Consider the following 16090-nt stretch of genomic DNA (forward strand, 5'->3'; position numbering starts at 1 on the left):
TTGAATCCACCCCCGACCCCCTTCAGTCTTCATCTAAAGACAGTATTTTCTCTGCCTGGCTCGGCACTCCTCCAAAACTTCCCTGCTGCATCGGCTGCCTGTTTTGATACTCCTCCCAAACTTTTAAATCTCTGCTAATTTAGTGGGCAATCTCTTCTCCAGTGCTCTTTTTGCATGCATATAAAGCATTGATCCTCTGCTAAGTGTAGTCTTGTTCCTGTTTTGCACCACCTGGTACAGTTTAGACAATTTTTTTGCTTTAGGGATAGCATGCCTTATCCTGAATGAAATCAGTCTCTGATACTTAAGTAATGCCAGGATTATTCTAGGTCCCATTTAGGAGACTGAGAAAAAAGGTTGTCCACTGTTCCCTGTTGTGCTCCATGAATGTGGATTCTTTCTGCTTCTTCCTCTGCTAAAACTACAGTTCTTTCTTCATATGTGAGCAGTCTTGCAAACCATTCCAGTCTGGATCTGATATTAGTTTCCACCACCTTCGCTACCATATCTTGGTCCTCTCTGTGTACTACTTCCAAAGCTTTCTGGGATCACAGATCTGTCACAGCTGCTGGATCCTAGCCTGTGCCTCAAAAGCTCTCACTGCACTTAAATCATCTCTCTCTGTCTTTCTTGCTCACTTCATTACTTCCCAAACTCAAATGTATTTCAAAATCTATCTCATCTGTGCATGGTCTCCTCTGCCCCAAACTTGAACTAACTTCATTGTTCTGTATTTCTCTTCTGGCCCCACATTGCTCCTATCTGGCCCTGACTGTGGGACCCACCTATACTCTTGGTGATCCCAGATGCATGGTTTACTGATGCTGCAGGGAGAGCAGCAGTGCTTATGGGGTTTCTAATTATCCTTTTCTAAGATCACCACCATGTGATCTTTTGGTGTAAGTCCATGTTCTTTTTGCATTACTATATGATGTGTCAAATAAAACAAATCAGCATGCAGCATTTCATCCTATTTTCTCTTTCATCTTCAAAACAACATTAATTCTTCTAAAAATGGCCAGCTGTGATTATATTGTTCCAACAGTTGACTTTTGACGCATTGATCCTCTCCTACCTCCTTCCATTTTTTCAGCAATTGGCCCATTGTCCCTGGCTTCCTCTCTCCCCCTGAGGAAGGCTTATTTCCCATTACAAGGTAATATAATAGACAGTGACTTAACACAGTCTAACAGCAATAACCAGACGAGATGCTGGGGACTTGAACTCCCCTTTTCCCACACATTACCCACATGTTTCTGTTGTGTTCCTGGCACCCCCATTAGAGCAAACTGCCTGGACTGTTCAGTCCCAACTTAGGCCAAAGAATTGCAGTTAGCAAATTTACTCTTCCTAATCTGAGTTTCCTAAATAAGCCAGGAAATATAAACATTTTCTTTCCCCAAAAAGTAACTGTAGTTTGGTGACACCTGTCTGTGATCTAAAAGGAGGAGCTCCCCCTTTGCTGCTCATGGACCTGCCACACTCTGTGACATTCTCAGATGGAAGTAAACCCTGACTGTGATGAAAAGTGTCAGTGTCATTTGTTGGCAGGGCTGTTGGCTTACATTTGGGAAGTTTATTCTACAGTCACTATCACATGGCCCAAAATGTGAGCTGAGTAGCAGTGATTGAATAGGGCCAGCTCATGTCAGTTTTGCTGCCGCTGTGTCTCTGATGGCTGCCATACTCAGCTTCCTTTCTAATCACCTGCCTCTGGCATTTCTGAATGTGTGTAATCAGTGCAGCACTGCCTGCTGCTTTGTGTGGCTGCCTTGGAACTGCTCTGCAGCACTATAACTGCTTTGCCCCTATGATTTACTAGTTCTGAAGCATCAATAACTGTTAGTTTTGAGTGGAAAGACGCAACCAAGAAGGGAAATGATCAGTTTGATGTACTGTTAATAGTGCCTTGGCTTAGTATTGTAAGAAAATCATAGAGCCATAGGGGTTGGAAGGGACCTCTGGAGATCCCCCAGTCTGTCCCCCTGCTAAGGCAGGTTCCCTACAGTAGGTCACAGACTAAAGTGGGGTGGGTTTTGAATATCCCCAGAGAAGGAGACTTCTCCCACCTCTCTGGGCAGCCTGTGGCAGGGCTCTGTCATCTTTACCCAAGACATTTTCCCTCATTTTCATATAGAACTTCCTATGTTCTAGTTTGTACCTGTTGCTTCTTGACCTGTCGCTAGGTACCACTGAGAAGAGCCTGGCCCCATCCACTTAATTCTTGCCCTTCAGATATTTACAAGGGCTGCTCGTAAATAATGCCTTGTATTTCATGGTGTTGGCCCATGAAATCAGGCATAAATTGGTGGGGTGGCAGTAGAAGTTGAAACATCCCACTGATATTCCATTACAAGTCGTTGCTGGCAGATGGCAACAGATGGGGTAGCGTGACAGAATGGTGGCTGACATGGCTGTACATATGGAGCAAAGGTATGGAACTGAATTCTTCTGTTTGGAAAAAAGCTCCATTTACACTTATTGACACTTGTTGAATGCTGATGGAGACCAAACAGTAGGTGTGAGCACAGTGAGGCAGTGGATGGTGCCTTTTAGCAGTGGTGACAGTGGCAGTGGGTCACCACCACTGGTGCAGATTTTGATAAGCGCGGCTCTTGTTTATTGCTTGCAAAAATGCATAGCTGATGTGTGTGTGTGTTGACTATGTTGAAAATTATTGTGTTGTAGCTGAGAATTTGCAGTATCTAACACTGTTACAGTGATCTTTAAATCTGTTTTTGTTTCCATGGCAATAAATAGGAGACATTACTTTCAAAGTAATTTAGCTAAGTATTGATAAGATCCCCTCTCATGGCCAAGCTGTTCTGCTTCACAGAGCTTCTCTCCAGCTGATCAACCTCTAACCTGTGCTGATGCATGTGGTTATTCCTTCCCATGTGTAGGATTCTACACTTGTCCTTGCTGAACTTCATCAGGTTCCCCTCTGCCCAACTCACTAGCCTTTTCAGGTCTTGCTGAATGACAGCACAGCCTTCTGCTGTGTCAGCCACTCCTTTCAGCTTTGTATCATCATGAAGCTTGCTGAGGGTACACTCTCTTCCTTCATTCAGGTAATTGATGAAGATGTTGATCAAGACCCGACCTAGTACCAGCCCCTTTGGGACACTTCTGACTGCAGGTCTCCAACTAAACAGAGCAGGCTCTCAGAAGACACTAAACATGCACAGCAAAATGCAGTCTCTTCTAGGAACTGTTAGCAATCTAAGGGGTCAAATAAAGGGTGTCCTTTCACCCTGGTTTTCAGTAGTTTTCAGCTGTTGTCTCAACTTGAAGGCTTTTGGAGCATCTTCTAAAGTATCCTGCCTCAGTTATCTTGGTTCAAGATGTCCCAGTGATATGCAGGGCTTCCTGTCTAGAAGGGAGGTGGTGGGACACAATATTTGCTGTCAGCTTGGTGGCTTTCTTGCTTGGATATATTTGGTACTCATAGGAGAACGGCTCCATCAGAAGTGATTTCACTTTCTACCTTTTTAAATTCACAACCCCAATTGTTAAACACTGCTGCTTTCCTGGAAGCACCAGCTAGAATCTGTTCCTGGTAGAATGAAAACATTTTCCATGGTCTAGGTAGATAGACAAAAAGCAAAAGGCAGAAGGGTAGAAATCCTTTCCCACTTCTGACTTCAGGGGATCCATGTATTAAACCAAGCTCTGTGATGCAACCTACTTCATGTCTGTCCTGTCCTTTGTATGATATTTGGCTTACATAGTCTTACATGGAACAAGGGATCTGAGCATAAATCTAGGCTCAGCCTAGCTATAAGAAACAATTCACAGTCTTTTATACATGTTATGGAGCTGTCACCTGCTTCTTCTGGCAAACGTGACACCCATCTTCAAAAAGGTCCGAAAACATGATCCTGGTATCTAATAACCTATCAGTCTCACATTGGTGCCAGGAAAAGTTATGCAGTGGATAATCTCGAGAGCCATCATGGACCAGTTAAAGGTAGACCAGGGGATCAGGCCCAGTCAGCATGGGTTTACGAATGATAGATCCTGTCTGACAAATCTGATTTCATTCTATGACAAGGTGACCTGCTTAGTGGATGAATGTAAGGCTGTCAGTGTGGTTTCCCTGGACTTCAGTAAAACCTTTGACACTGTCCCCCACAGCATGCTCGTGGAGAAGCTGGCTGCCCACTTTTGGATGGGCGTACGCTGTGCTGGGTGAAACACTGGTTGGATGGCCAGGCCCAAAGAGTTGTGGCCAGTGGAGGTAAATCCAGTTGGTGGCCAGTCATGAGCGGTGTTCCCCAGGGCTCAGTACTGGGGCCGCTTCTATTTAACATCTTTATTAATGATAAGGGGATTGAGTGCACTCTCAGTAAGTTTGCAGATGACACCAATTTGGGAGGGAGTGTTGATCTGCCAGAGGGGAGAAAGGCACTACAGAGGGACCTGGATAGACTGGATCAATGGGCTGAGGCAAACTGTATGAGTTTCAGTAGGGCCGAGTATTGGGTCCTGCATTTTGGACGCAACAACCCTAGGCAACCCTACAGGCTTGGGGAGGAGCGGCTGGAAAGAGATGTTGGTGGACTGATGGACAGTTGGCTGAATATGAGCCAGCAGTGTGCCCAGGTGGCCAAGAAGGCCAATGGCATTGTGGCTTGGATCAGAAATGGTGTGGTAGAGCAGGACTAGGGAAGTCATCCTGTCCTGTACTCTGCACTGGTGAGGCTTCACCTTGACTTCTGTGTTCAGTTTCGGGCACCTCAGTACAGAAAGGACACTGAGCAGCTGGTGCAGGTCCAAAGAAGGGCAACAAGGCTTGTGAAGGACTTGGAGAATATGCCCTACAAGGAGCAACAGAAGGAACTGCGTCTGTTTAGTCTGGAGAGAAGGAGGCTCATGGGAGACCTTATTGCTCTCTTCCAGTATCTGAAAGGTGATTGCAGTGAGAGCGGGATTGATCTCTTCTCACTGGTGACAGGTGACAGGATGAGGGGAAATGGCCTTAAGTTGCACCAGAGTAAGTTTAGGTTGGATATCAGGAAACACTTCTTTACAGAAGGGGTTGTTAAGCACTGGAATAGGCTCCCCAGGGAAGTGGTTGAGTCACCATTTCTGGATGTGTTTAAAAACCATCTGGATGTGGTGTGCAGGGACATGATGTAGCGGAGGGCTGTTAGAGTTAGGGTAGGATGGTTAGGTTATGGATGGACTCGATGATCTTAAAGGTCTTTTCCAACCTGAGTGATTCTATGATTCTATGATTCTGGGATATAGTACATGATGGATATTGGAAGCTGTTAGGTTTTTGGGTTTTTTTTTTGCCTATGAGTATTATGCAGTTGTGCTGCATTTTTCAACATACTGTAGCTTGTAACAAGCACAAGTTCTGCCAGCTGTTCCTGCAAGAGCGTACAGATATGCCAAGGAATAGACCAGAACAGGGGTGTGGTGCCAAAATGCTGACACAGCACATGGAAGTTTTTATTTCTTGTGAATGCTCGTGCTGAATGAGTATTCAACTCCAATTCAGTTTAGTCGTGTATGATGAATTCTTTTATCTTTTCTCTGCTTTGGGTTGTCTTCCAATGCCTGCAGGTCCAGTTCATGACAACAAACTCTAGTATTACATCATTGTCACTGATTGTGACAGCAATAGAATTATGAGCATGAAGAACTGAAGAAAGAAAACACGATGCAGAGACTTTGTGATACTGTAGACTTACTGTTGCCTCCTTTAATTATCGTGTCATGGGTGGTGGAGCTGAAGAATTGATTTTAGTGAAGGGTGTTTATCTAGTAATCAACTGTTTAGTTTTGGTTCAGCTTTGTAAACAATCACTATTTTGTTTGTGAAAATAATGTAGACATTCTCATGGTGCTTTTCTCTGAGGTTTTAGAGTTTTTCCTTCTTTCTTCTTCCTAAAAGTAAATAAAATGAAAAAGAGATTGGAATCCTAAAGAAATAATTTCAAATACTGGCATAACACTGAACAGAAACTATCCAGTAAACTTGCTTTCTGCCATTGACTTCGGTGCTCGACTTCAGAATGGAAATAGCCAAACCGATCATAAGTATTTGGGTTTAGTGCTGTAAAATTAAATCTTTGGGGAAGGGTGATACATGTTTAAAGGAAAGAGAATGTGTTATTGGAACACATTCTCTTTGGAACTTTGGCTTCACGGCTTTCAGGTAAAAAAGGCAGAAATGGAATTCAAATCTGAGGGGAGGGTTGTGGAATTCCTTGCTACTGCAATTCTGTTGTTCTTTCCAATTTCCCTTTCTGAGAGTGGTGCCTAAAGATCTCTAAGTCCCTTATTTCTTCTTGATTTTTCTTTGCTTTGGTTTCCTCTTCCAGTCTAACACTACGACGCTAGTAGATTGACAGCTGTAATGAAAAACAGTAAGAAATACAATTGACCATGAATGTATCAATATCTTTGAAATGTTCTGTGCTATACTACCTTCTACAGATCCTACCACAGCAGGTAAAGCAGTTCTTACAAAAAGAAGGTCAGGTGCCATTGGTAGAACAGTTGGCATTAATATCTGAATTATTGTTAGCCTTCAAAGTTGAGATGAATGAGGCAATTCCTCCTCTCATAAAGCTATTTTTATTTCATCTCTTGGTAGTACTAAATAGATGGCCTTGTATTTATTTGCATTCAGAGGTTTTCTTTTTAATAGGGCTAGAAACCTACAACACTCATTTAAAAACTTCACTTTTTCTGTAAACACTGTAATTCACAGAGAGTTACATATCTCTATTTTAGTTCAGGCTTTTCACAGTATGTGGTTTCTGTGGCATTTTCCTGGAAGTACTGCATGTCAGAGTTCTATGACAGTGAAATGCTATCCCCACTGGAGAGTAGTAATTGAATTGTTTATTGTTGGCTTTAGATGATACAAGGTAGAAAGATTTTCTTTTATATTATTTTCCGATAAGAAATAATTTTTGCATGTTTATGACTCATGGTGAAAAATTATATGGGATTTTCAGCTGTGAATGTGGTGAGGTATAATGAAAGATGAGCGATAGGTAGGTTTTTGTAAAAATTTGTGAAAGTTCTTGCAACTTTTCTCTCACCTCTGTATTGCAATTACGTATGCTGTCCAGGAAAGTTAAGGAAGGAGTTGGCATTACACTAAATAATGTACAAATCCACTTCATGGAGAACAACTGATCTCTATCAACCTGACTGCTTTAAAATGTACTTTATGTACCTGTCTATAGTTGAAATAAAAACATAAAAACTAGAAGGAAAGAAAGATGAATCCTCAAGGAATATAAATTGTTTGACTTGACATGCACCAGGGAGTTGGTAAGCCTTTGAACATTCACAATCATGCAGTCAGCAAGTCTGCCAGATAGGCTCACATTTTAAGAATTTTTCTCACTTAGCACTGTGCTGCTGGGAAGTCATTTTATTTAATCAGTATTAAACATTTAGTTCCCTATTTGTGGAAGTGCAGATTCTGGAGGTGGTGGCCCTTGTGCTCTTCCACGGGCAACACAGGTAGTCCTTGCCTTGTGCAGCACCTGACACTTTCTGGTCTGAGTCTTGTCTCTTACATCAAGGCAAATAATCTGTTAAGAAGAGGAAGAATTTGGAAGAAGGTGCCAAAGGCAAATTAGGGAGTACTTACAGGGCCTGCATCAGAGGAATGGTAACAAACATGAGGTAAGCAACAGGGGCTGCAACAGCCACAGTGTCTGCTTCAGTATAGCCAGAATTTCTAAGGAAACAACCAAGAAAACTGTGGATGTGTGTCATGAAAAGGTCTCTGCCTGCAGCAGCTCGTCATCCCTGTAGGAAAGAGGTGGCCATGGAACTGAACAAGTTTCTTGGCTGCACTGCTTTTCCAAAACATCCCACAGGTGTGCAAGTGATTGGAGAAGCTGAGTGGATGGCTTTAGGGAGGAGCAGAAGAAGATGGCCTTGTTTGAGGGGCTGAGAATTGGGAAGAAATGAACCTGTTCCAGCTATTCAGTAGTTTAGGTTCCTGTGAATGGAGAGACATTAAATTTAGGGCATAGACATGTTCTCCTCCTCAGTCACAGGCATGAGGCAGATTCCATGAGATAACAGCTAAGGTGGAAAAGTCAAAAAGTGTAGGTGTGCAGTAACAGAGAGTGTTGAGCTTGGTTTGCAAACTAGGCCAAAAATCAAAATACAGGAGTGATGAGAACTGGGTAATAAAGGGAAGTGGAAAAACCCAGACAAAAAGCACTTAGCAACAAGCTGAACAATTCAGCGTTGTGCAGATGCTATCCTTAAAAGTTCCTGCTCTGGAAGCTGACCAGGGCCAGTGCTTGATGGTCTCCAGCTGTCCTGGCAGCAAGCTTACTGATGCTGCGAGCTCCCTGGAGTCATGGCGTCTAATGCTTCTTGCTGTTCCCCTTCCTTTCCTGTTCAAGGTTTCCCACCCCCCTCAAATTTGCTGGCATAGTTCCAGCGAAATCAAGACATCCTCCCATTTTGTGGATGTTCTTCTTCTTATTTTTTTTAATGATTTTGTTTAGATCTATTCAAGAACTCTTGAGGTCATGCAAGTATTTTTGACATGCTTGAATAGATGGTAGCTACATACCCTATTAATTACATCAGTAGATTATCTGAGTCAGGCATGTCCAACCTACGCCCTGTGGGCTGCACGTGGCCCTGCACAGCCTGTGATGTGGCCTCACAAGATCCTAAACTTTTAACATTATTATGTGATTTTTAGTGATATTTTTCATGAGTTGGTTGCATGTAGCTCTAGCATGGACTGCGTAGTCAAGAGCAGAATGCTGTGGAGGGAAGCACGCAGTTCTGTGCTAACTTGGCCCTCACACCCACCACACGCACTCAGCTCAAAACCTGCGTGCATGACACGTTATGTGCTCCTGTGCCGCTTGGTGGGTAAAGTGCGCAGATTGCTGATAATAATATTTCAGTCTACCTGCACGTGTGTGTGCCTTTGTAGACACATTTTTTGTCATTCGGCAGACATGTAATTTTTTAAATTGAATAATTAAGCTTTGGCAAATACAAAATTGCCAAAAAATAATCAATCCATAAGACTTCCGAATGCAGACTTGGAGAGTATAATGACACTGAAGAAATGGCTTATTTGTTGCCATTAAAGTAAAAATTACATTAAAGCCATTTTCTTTAACCTTTGCCAACCTATCCGGTATAGCTACTGATGGTGCCTCAGTGGCTGGTAAAAAAGGAGGACTTTTCAAATCTTTTATTGGATGATGCAGTTGCCACCAGCAACTTATGTTTGATGAAACATTGCATGTCATGTCAAGAAAATTTATGTGCAAAATTTTCTTTAAATTTTAAAAATGGATAACGTTGTGCAAATTATTGTCAAAGCTATGAATTTCATAAAGTCCAAGGAATTGAATCTTTGCCAATTACAGGAATTCCTTATAAGTATGGATGCTGATTATGGGGACATCATTTACTTTTCTGATGTAAGGTTGATAATTCAGAGTAAAATGCTAAAAAGGTATTATCATTCACATAATGAAATCAAATGTTTTATGGAATCAAAATAAAAATTTGTGCCAGAACATGGATAATGGTTCACAGACCTAGCATTTTTGATGGATTTGGCAGCTCTTTTAAATGAGTCATACATGCATCTTCAAGGTGAAAATCAGCTTGCATGTGCTATGTTTCAAACCATAACAGCATTCAAAATGAAACTTAAATTATGGCAAATTCAGATTTTGGGAAAGAATTTTAAGCATTTCACATCATTTTCAGCATTGGCTGAGCATAGTCCAGTGAACAGCAAAAAAATGTAGCCTTGTTTTTTATATTGATAAGGTAATTTAAGAATAGAGTTCAAGATTGAAAACAAACAAACAAAAAAACAAAACAAAAAACAAACAAAAAACCCCCCTCATTTTTTTGGTATATTTGCAACTCCAGTATATTCTCTGTGAATTTTCAATTAAAATATATGGACTTGCAGTCACAAAATTTGATCATGTCACTGTAGTTGACTATTATATGCACCATGTTATTAGAGAAAAATATCCCATGTTTCACAATCACACCTCATTCATGTCATCGCTTTTTGGCAGTACGTACAGTTGTGAACAACTGTTTCCAAATACAGAGAGAAAAATGTCATCAAAAATCTCTGACGAGCACCTTGAGAACTCACTGAGAACTGGAGCTGCTGCCTTCGAACCAGGCTGATGCATTACTTTTGCAAAACAAGGTCAGATATCCCATTAGTGTTTGTTTTTTGTTGCCGTCTTTTTTTGACATTTTAATTTAAAAAATATTAAAAGTAAGATCAGTTTTGTTACTTATATATTTTCAACTATATTAATATATACATACATACATGTATAAAATAATATGTGTCCTGAGATGATTCATTTTCACTCAGTCTGGGCCAGGCAAGCCGAAAGATTGGACACCCATGATCTATGTGGTGCTTGATAAAGCAGGACGTGCTTATTCCTCTCAATTGTTTGAAGTCTGGTGACATAGCTGCTTATGGCCATCAATGATGTGTTAATGAACCTTTGTTATTCTAAGAGGGTAAGGTTCACTGATCATATTAAATAATATCTCTTTTAATGTACAAGAAGAAACAAGGGACTGTGGAAAAGGAATTTTCATGACTTGTGTTTTTCAAGTTGGACTTGTATGCAGTCATGCTGCACTAACTGAGAAGGGGCAAAGTCAAGTTCTATGCTCAGTGCTGCGTTGGTATTTCTTTAGCTTTCTGACTTTAAATATTATTTTAAAGAACCCTTTATCGATGTAATCTTTATTTTAGAGCTAATTTGGGGTAACAGAGTCTCTGCTCCCTGTAGTCCACCTGATATTACCCCTGGCTGAAAGAAGCTGTGGGTTTGTAGGGTTAGATGCTGTTTAACATGCTGCACTCATTTGCAACAGAGCACAGTGCTGTGCTGACATCATTCTCCTGCACTGCTCCTTTATCTTTCTGGCATTTCCTGGCATGCACTTCTTCATTCAAATGTAATAACTAAGATATTTAAAATGCTGGTAAATCAAATAGTCACACTTGGAGCGTGCATGCATTGTGCTTGGTGAGCTTAATATAGTTGGAGAATTTTCCTAGTGCAAAACCATTCAAGTTGCAATGCGACTGAGCTGCACTTGCTGCCAGGTGAAGTTGGCTCGTGTTCTTGTGGATGAGTGTTTCTTGATGGTGGCCTTGCAGCTGTAGGTAATGATGGCTTTAGCTCTTGTGCCACAGCAATGCACATAAGTGACTTCACAAACTTCCTAATCCTCTCTTGCTAGTGTGGCTGTGCAAGTGGGGGCTTTTCTCATGTGTGAAGTAGATAGTTGCAAGGGGTGTGCCAGTTGGAAATTTCTCTATCTCATTTGATTTTGCCTCCTCCTATAGATGAGTTGTTTTTAGTTGCTGAGTTTTCCTCAGTCTGAGGCAGCAGCCGTAGCAGACAGGTGAGTATCAGACTGAGAAAGTGTTGGCTCTTGTTGAGCTGGGCCAAACTCAACATGAGGTACTTCTGGCACGATGAGTCTTGGAGTTCATGAAGGCATTTATAACAGTATTAAAATATTGGGTTTTGGATTAGAGCTTTGTTTGGAAATACTGTTGAAAAGCTTGTTATAATATAAAAGAGTAAAAGCTTTCAGAGGATGGATTACACTGAGTTTAACTTCTGATAGTGCTTGTTCAGGAATATTCTGTACAGTGGATACTATAAGCTCAGTTTATACAAATCAGGACTTACAACAAAGTTGTGAAGGTACGTTGTTTAGTGTATGCTAAAGATCCAGCTTGCTGCATTCAGAGTATAGCTTTTGCAGTGTGTACAACATTTTAAAGATGGCAGGGTATTTGGCATCTCTGCTGCTGTCATGGAGTAATCTAGATCAATCTAGGCCTGTGACAGGGGGGCAACCAGGCCCGTGGGCCCCCTGACCCCAAAAATGGAAAGGGAAAACAAGAAGGGTAGGGAGATGGGAACTAGGCTCAAAAAAACCCCCCCAAAACAGCGACAATGATCTAAGGAGGAAAACTTGTTTTACTAACTATGATATCGAAATACAAGATAACACAACATAATACAATCTAATTGAAATTGAGGCTAATAAATAAAATAAAATAAAATAAGAGAGAGAGTTTTCTGAAACTGAGGAAACCTACTTTGAACTGAAGGCACACGGCTTGGAAGCACATCCACACCCTCTGCCACGCAGTGAGTAAGAGAGCAAGATCCCATGACTTCCTTCCTCCCGTGACATATCTTCCTCTCTGACCATGAGGTCTGCTGGGATATGTAGTTATTCTCTTCTGAGAGCCTGGTATCCAGCAAGTTGTCAGTCTGCAGAACTGGAGTATTAACTCTTTAATTACCCGTGCTTTGCATGATGTTTTGATGTGGAATACTGATAGAAAAAAATTACAAAACCATGACAGCTGCTTGTTTGAAACATTGTTAAGTTGCATGGTCAACTAGCAAAACGAATATATATTTAGCTTTTGTTATTGCTAAATTACAGGCCTCTCTTTGCTTTTGAGAACTAACATGTACACTAACTCAAATAGCTTTAAAGGCCAGTCTCTTTGACTTACACCAAAATTCAGAGTGGAGCCCCAAAACTCTGCTGATATAAAACAAACAAACAAACAAACAAGTAACTAAACACCACAACAACCTCTGCAGTGACTTCAGTAGGGGTGGCCATATTGACACCAGGTAGGGATCGGTAGTTTTATGTGCATTTGGCACTTAAATAATTTACTCTTGTGACAAGGTGGTGATGCCTCTGGCTTGTATTAAGTGCTTTAGGGTTTCAGGAATTTTGAATACGGATTTTGTTGCTTTCTAAGATGCTTATGGTTTAGACTCCAGTGTAGTATTTTTCTTGTTCTGAATATGACTTCTAAATTTCAGCAAAATACTTCATCCTGTTTTTTAGTCATTGCTCCGTTCTTCCAGATACCACAGAGTAGAAACACAGATGAATAGAGATACTTGCGCAATAGGTCAAGTGCAGGTGGAAGATGCCTTTTGTGCTTTCGTTGAGGAAGAATGGGATTGCTCCTGCTCTGTTCCTCTAAACCAGGGATTTGATGTGACAAATTGGCTTGTGCTACACTTCTTTAGCTTGTAGGTTGTTCCTGCTGTGACTGTAGGTGTCCTGAACAAAGAGGTGAGTGGAAAGTCCAACTCAAGCTGCAGGGGAAAGGCTTGTGATTCTTTGTATCATAATGACTTTAGGGGAAGGGCTGAACTAGATGACCTGCAGAGATTATTCCAAACTGAATTATTTTACAATGACATAAAATAATGAGCAGCCTGGGGGGAAACAATTATGAAAATCCTAGATAGCTATTAGCAGAATCAGATTTGAAATAATGCTGTTAAGTTTTCTACCCTATTTTATATTCATGAATGTTGTTTTCTCTCTTCTCTTTGGAGTACAGAATAGCTTTGCTCCTAAACTTGAAGGAGTTTCCCATTAAGGTTTTCTCTCTGTTGATGATCAGCAGTGCTTTGTGAAATATGCCCCTCAATCACCACTGGATCTCAGTGTTCTTCACCACTTTTCTTTCTCTTGGAGAGTATATTTTGAATTAAGATGAGAGATAAGATGAACTCATTTTAGTGACAGTGTTATTAAAGACTTAAAGATAGAAATGGTCGGTTCTAATTGAATCTCAGCACCCAGGTTGTTGTAGTACTGAGAACTTTTATTAGGTTTCTAGAATTGTGTTAGAAGTTATAGCTCCAGGCTACTATTGAAGCAAGAGAAACTGATGGGTTCCGTGCAATACAGTCCCAACCTGATAGTACTGTGAGGGGAGTGGGACTTACTCTTTGCTGGTCTTTTAAAGCTCCAGCACTGTTAGGGGCTTAATGCTTTCTTTATCTGAGAGTGCCCTCTATTGCTTTTGCTCTGGACCAGCATAATAAACTAATCTTACGGCTCCTGGAGTGTTCATCTGAGGGCGTAGAGGGATGGGGAGTCGCGGGAGTGTGGTTTCAGCTAAAATCTCTGTACTCATGGTTTTCTGGAAGAGATGTGTGATGGCTCAATGCAAAGAGTATCAGTGGGTGCAGAACTGACAGTTGTGTGGCTTCCTTGTGCAGGTCCTGCAGGCAGCAAGGGGCACTGTGCTTCGAACCATTCTCATACAGGTCTGAGCTTGGTAAAGGTCTTTCAAAGAAGACCTCAGAGGACTGCTGCAAGGGGAAGTGTTCCGCATAGCAGCCTGGCATTGCAGAGGCTGAGTAATGCAAGCCCTCTGCTCTTGGACCTACTCTTCAAAACTGTCTTAGTGTCTCAGCAGTCTACACTATAATGTCACATACACTCCATGCTGCCAGCTCAGAAGCGGTCCTTTTCTGACCTCTGGTTCCATGTGACAGAACAAACATATGCTCATGGGGCAAGCAGGAGTTAAAATTAGCCTGGCCAAGAAGCTAATTTCAACCCTAACCAGCTTCTCTAGCACACAAGACCAGGACAAGAGCATGCTCAGTTGGTGGTGACTGTTCAGCCCTCCTGCTGCTCTTCCAGCTGCCTGCACAATGTAGTCACATCTTTGCAGCAACTCAGCTTGTGTGGGTAGAGTCATCATTCCTGTTCCTAAAATTACATCCTAAATTGATGCAAGTCTACCTCCAGAACAGTATGAGTGCAGAATGAGCGCAGTCTGTCACAACCATTTTTTGTTTCATGAACTGGAATCAAAATATAGGTTTATTGAAATATTTCACTTTTGATTTTGACTTTTTTACATAAACTAGCTGTGCTTTCAGGAGAGTTGTTAAAAGCTGGAAGGAACGTTTTCAGATCAAACATGATGTTTTCAGCAGTTACACTTTTTGGCAAGGCAGATTTGTTGAAGCTCCTCATTCTCAGTGAGCTATTGGCCTAACATTGACCCTGGGCACATGTTGTTTGGATGATGCGCTCAAGATTTTCAGAAGGTCTGGTGCACCCTGTTACCTATTTCTTCATTCTTTCAGCTGTTTATGCCGTCTTACTGTACCTTAATCCGCACGGCAAGATGGTGATGATGGCTCATTAATGCTTGTGTCCTGAGTGAAATCCTTGAGAGGAAGGTATAGTTGTGGACAGTCATGCCCATTGGTCACAGTTCTGTTGTTTGGAGTGAGGCCATCAGCAGTGATATCACAGCAGAGATCCCCTCAGTGCTGATGGGCTGAGGCCTTGCTGGAGCAACTGCGTGGTGAGATAGCCCATGCTGATGTCGTTCTCTGTCAGGTATCCAAGCATCCATTCTCACCTCTGTGAGGAGTTTGTTGTGTGGTGAGACCAAATCTCCTGCAGCGTCTGCCCTGGGGGAGGGACAGTTCCTGCCCCAAAGCTGTGCAGGGGCAGGAGAAAGGAGGTGCAGGCAGCCGTGGCCTGGGCCCACACAGCCCAGCAGCCCCCATCATCTTCACTGTGAGGTGAAGGGCAGACATGTGCTGTTGCAGCATCTCATTGTGAAATTCTTATCTTGATTTGCTGATGATTGCACTGGAAATGGTTCCTTTCTTATATATGTATATAAAAATAATGGCTATTTTGTTTATAGGTTTTTTTGTTTTGTCTTGTTTTTTTTTTTGGTTGCTTGAGTTTTTTTGCACATCTGTTTTTAGATTTGCTCTCACTACTTAATAGGTATTTGCAGATTTTTTTTTTGCTTTTTTTTTTGTTGTTGTTGTTCTCCCCACTTAAAACATGTGATATGTGAAGTAAAGGAGTATTTCTGTCTGTAACAGCTCCCTTCCAGAACTTATTGCTTCCACGAATGTTATATGGCATGGCAAACAGAGCCCAAATGTCTACTGCAACATTGTAATGCAGATTTCGTTATCTTATGTACATACAAAAAGATGAAGAGAAAGTAGAACCAAAAGTAGTTCACAAAAGTTAAGAAAATTTTAATAGACTTGCAAATTTTCTGTAGTTTCAAGGTAGGAATGACTTCAGTGCTTTTGTTAAATATAGGTAAGCCATTACTTGCTTTCAGAAATACTAAGGTTACTGTTAGGCAGAGATCTGCCTGTGTGTGGCTAAGCTTATAACCAGGCTTTTTCTTTTAGTTTATGTAAATACCTGTTGATGTTCAGTACTG

General features: G+C 41.5%; 1 protein-coding gene and 1 long non-coding RNA gene across 7 annotated transcripts in view; one reads left to right on the plus strand and one right to left on the minus strand.

Moving 5' to 3' along the window:
• Window positions 1-16090, plus strand: part of LOC100543530 (glypican-5-like) — a 427109-nt gene that overhangs the window by 13740 nt on the left and 397279 nt on the right. The window lies entirely within an intron of this gene.
• LOC146543584 (uncharacterized) lies at window positions 5426-12249 on the minus strand. Its single transcript, XR_014885460.1, has 2 exons — window positions 12140-12249; window positions 5426-5898 (listed from the first exon to the last, which is right to left on the minus strand). It is a non-coding gene; the product is annotated as an uncharacterized LOC146543584 (long non-coding RNA).

The sequence above is a fragment of the Meleagris gallopavo genome, chromosome 11 (genome assembly GCF_905368555.1).
Source record: "Meleagris gallopavo chromosome 11, MGAL_WU_HG_1.1, whole genome shotgun sequence".
NCBI lineage: Eukaryota > Metazoa > Chordata > Aves > Galliformes > Phasianidae > Meleagris > Meleagris gallopavo.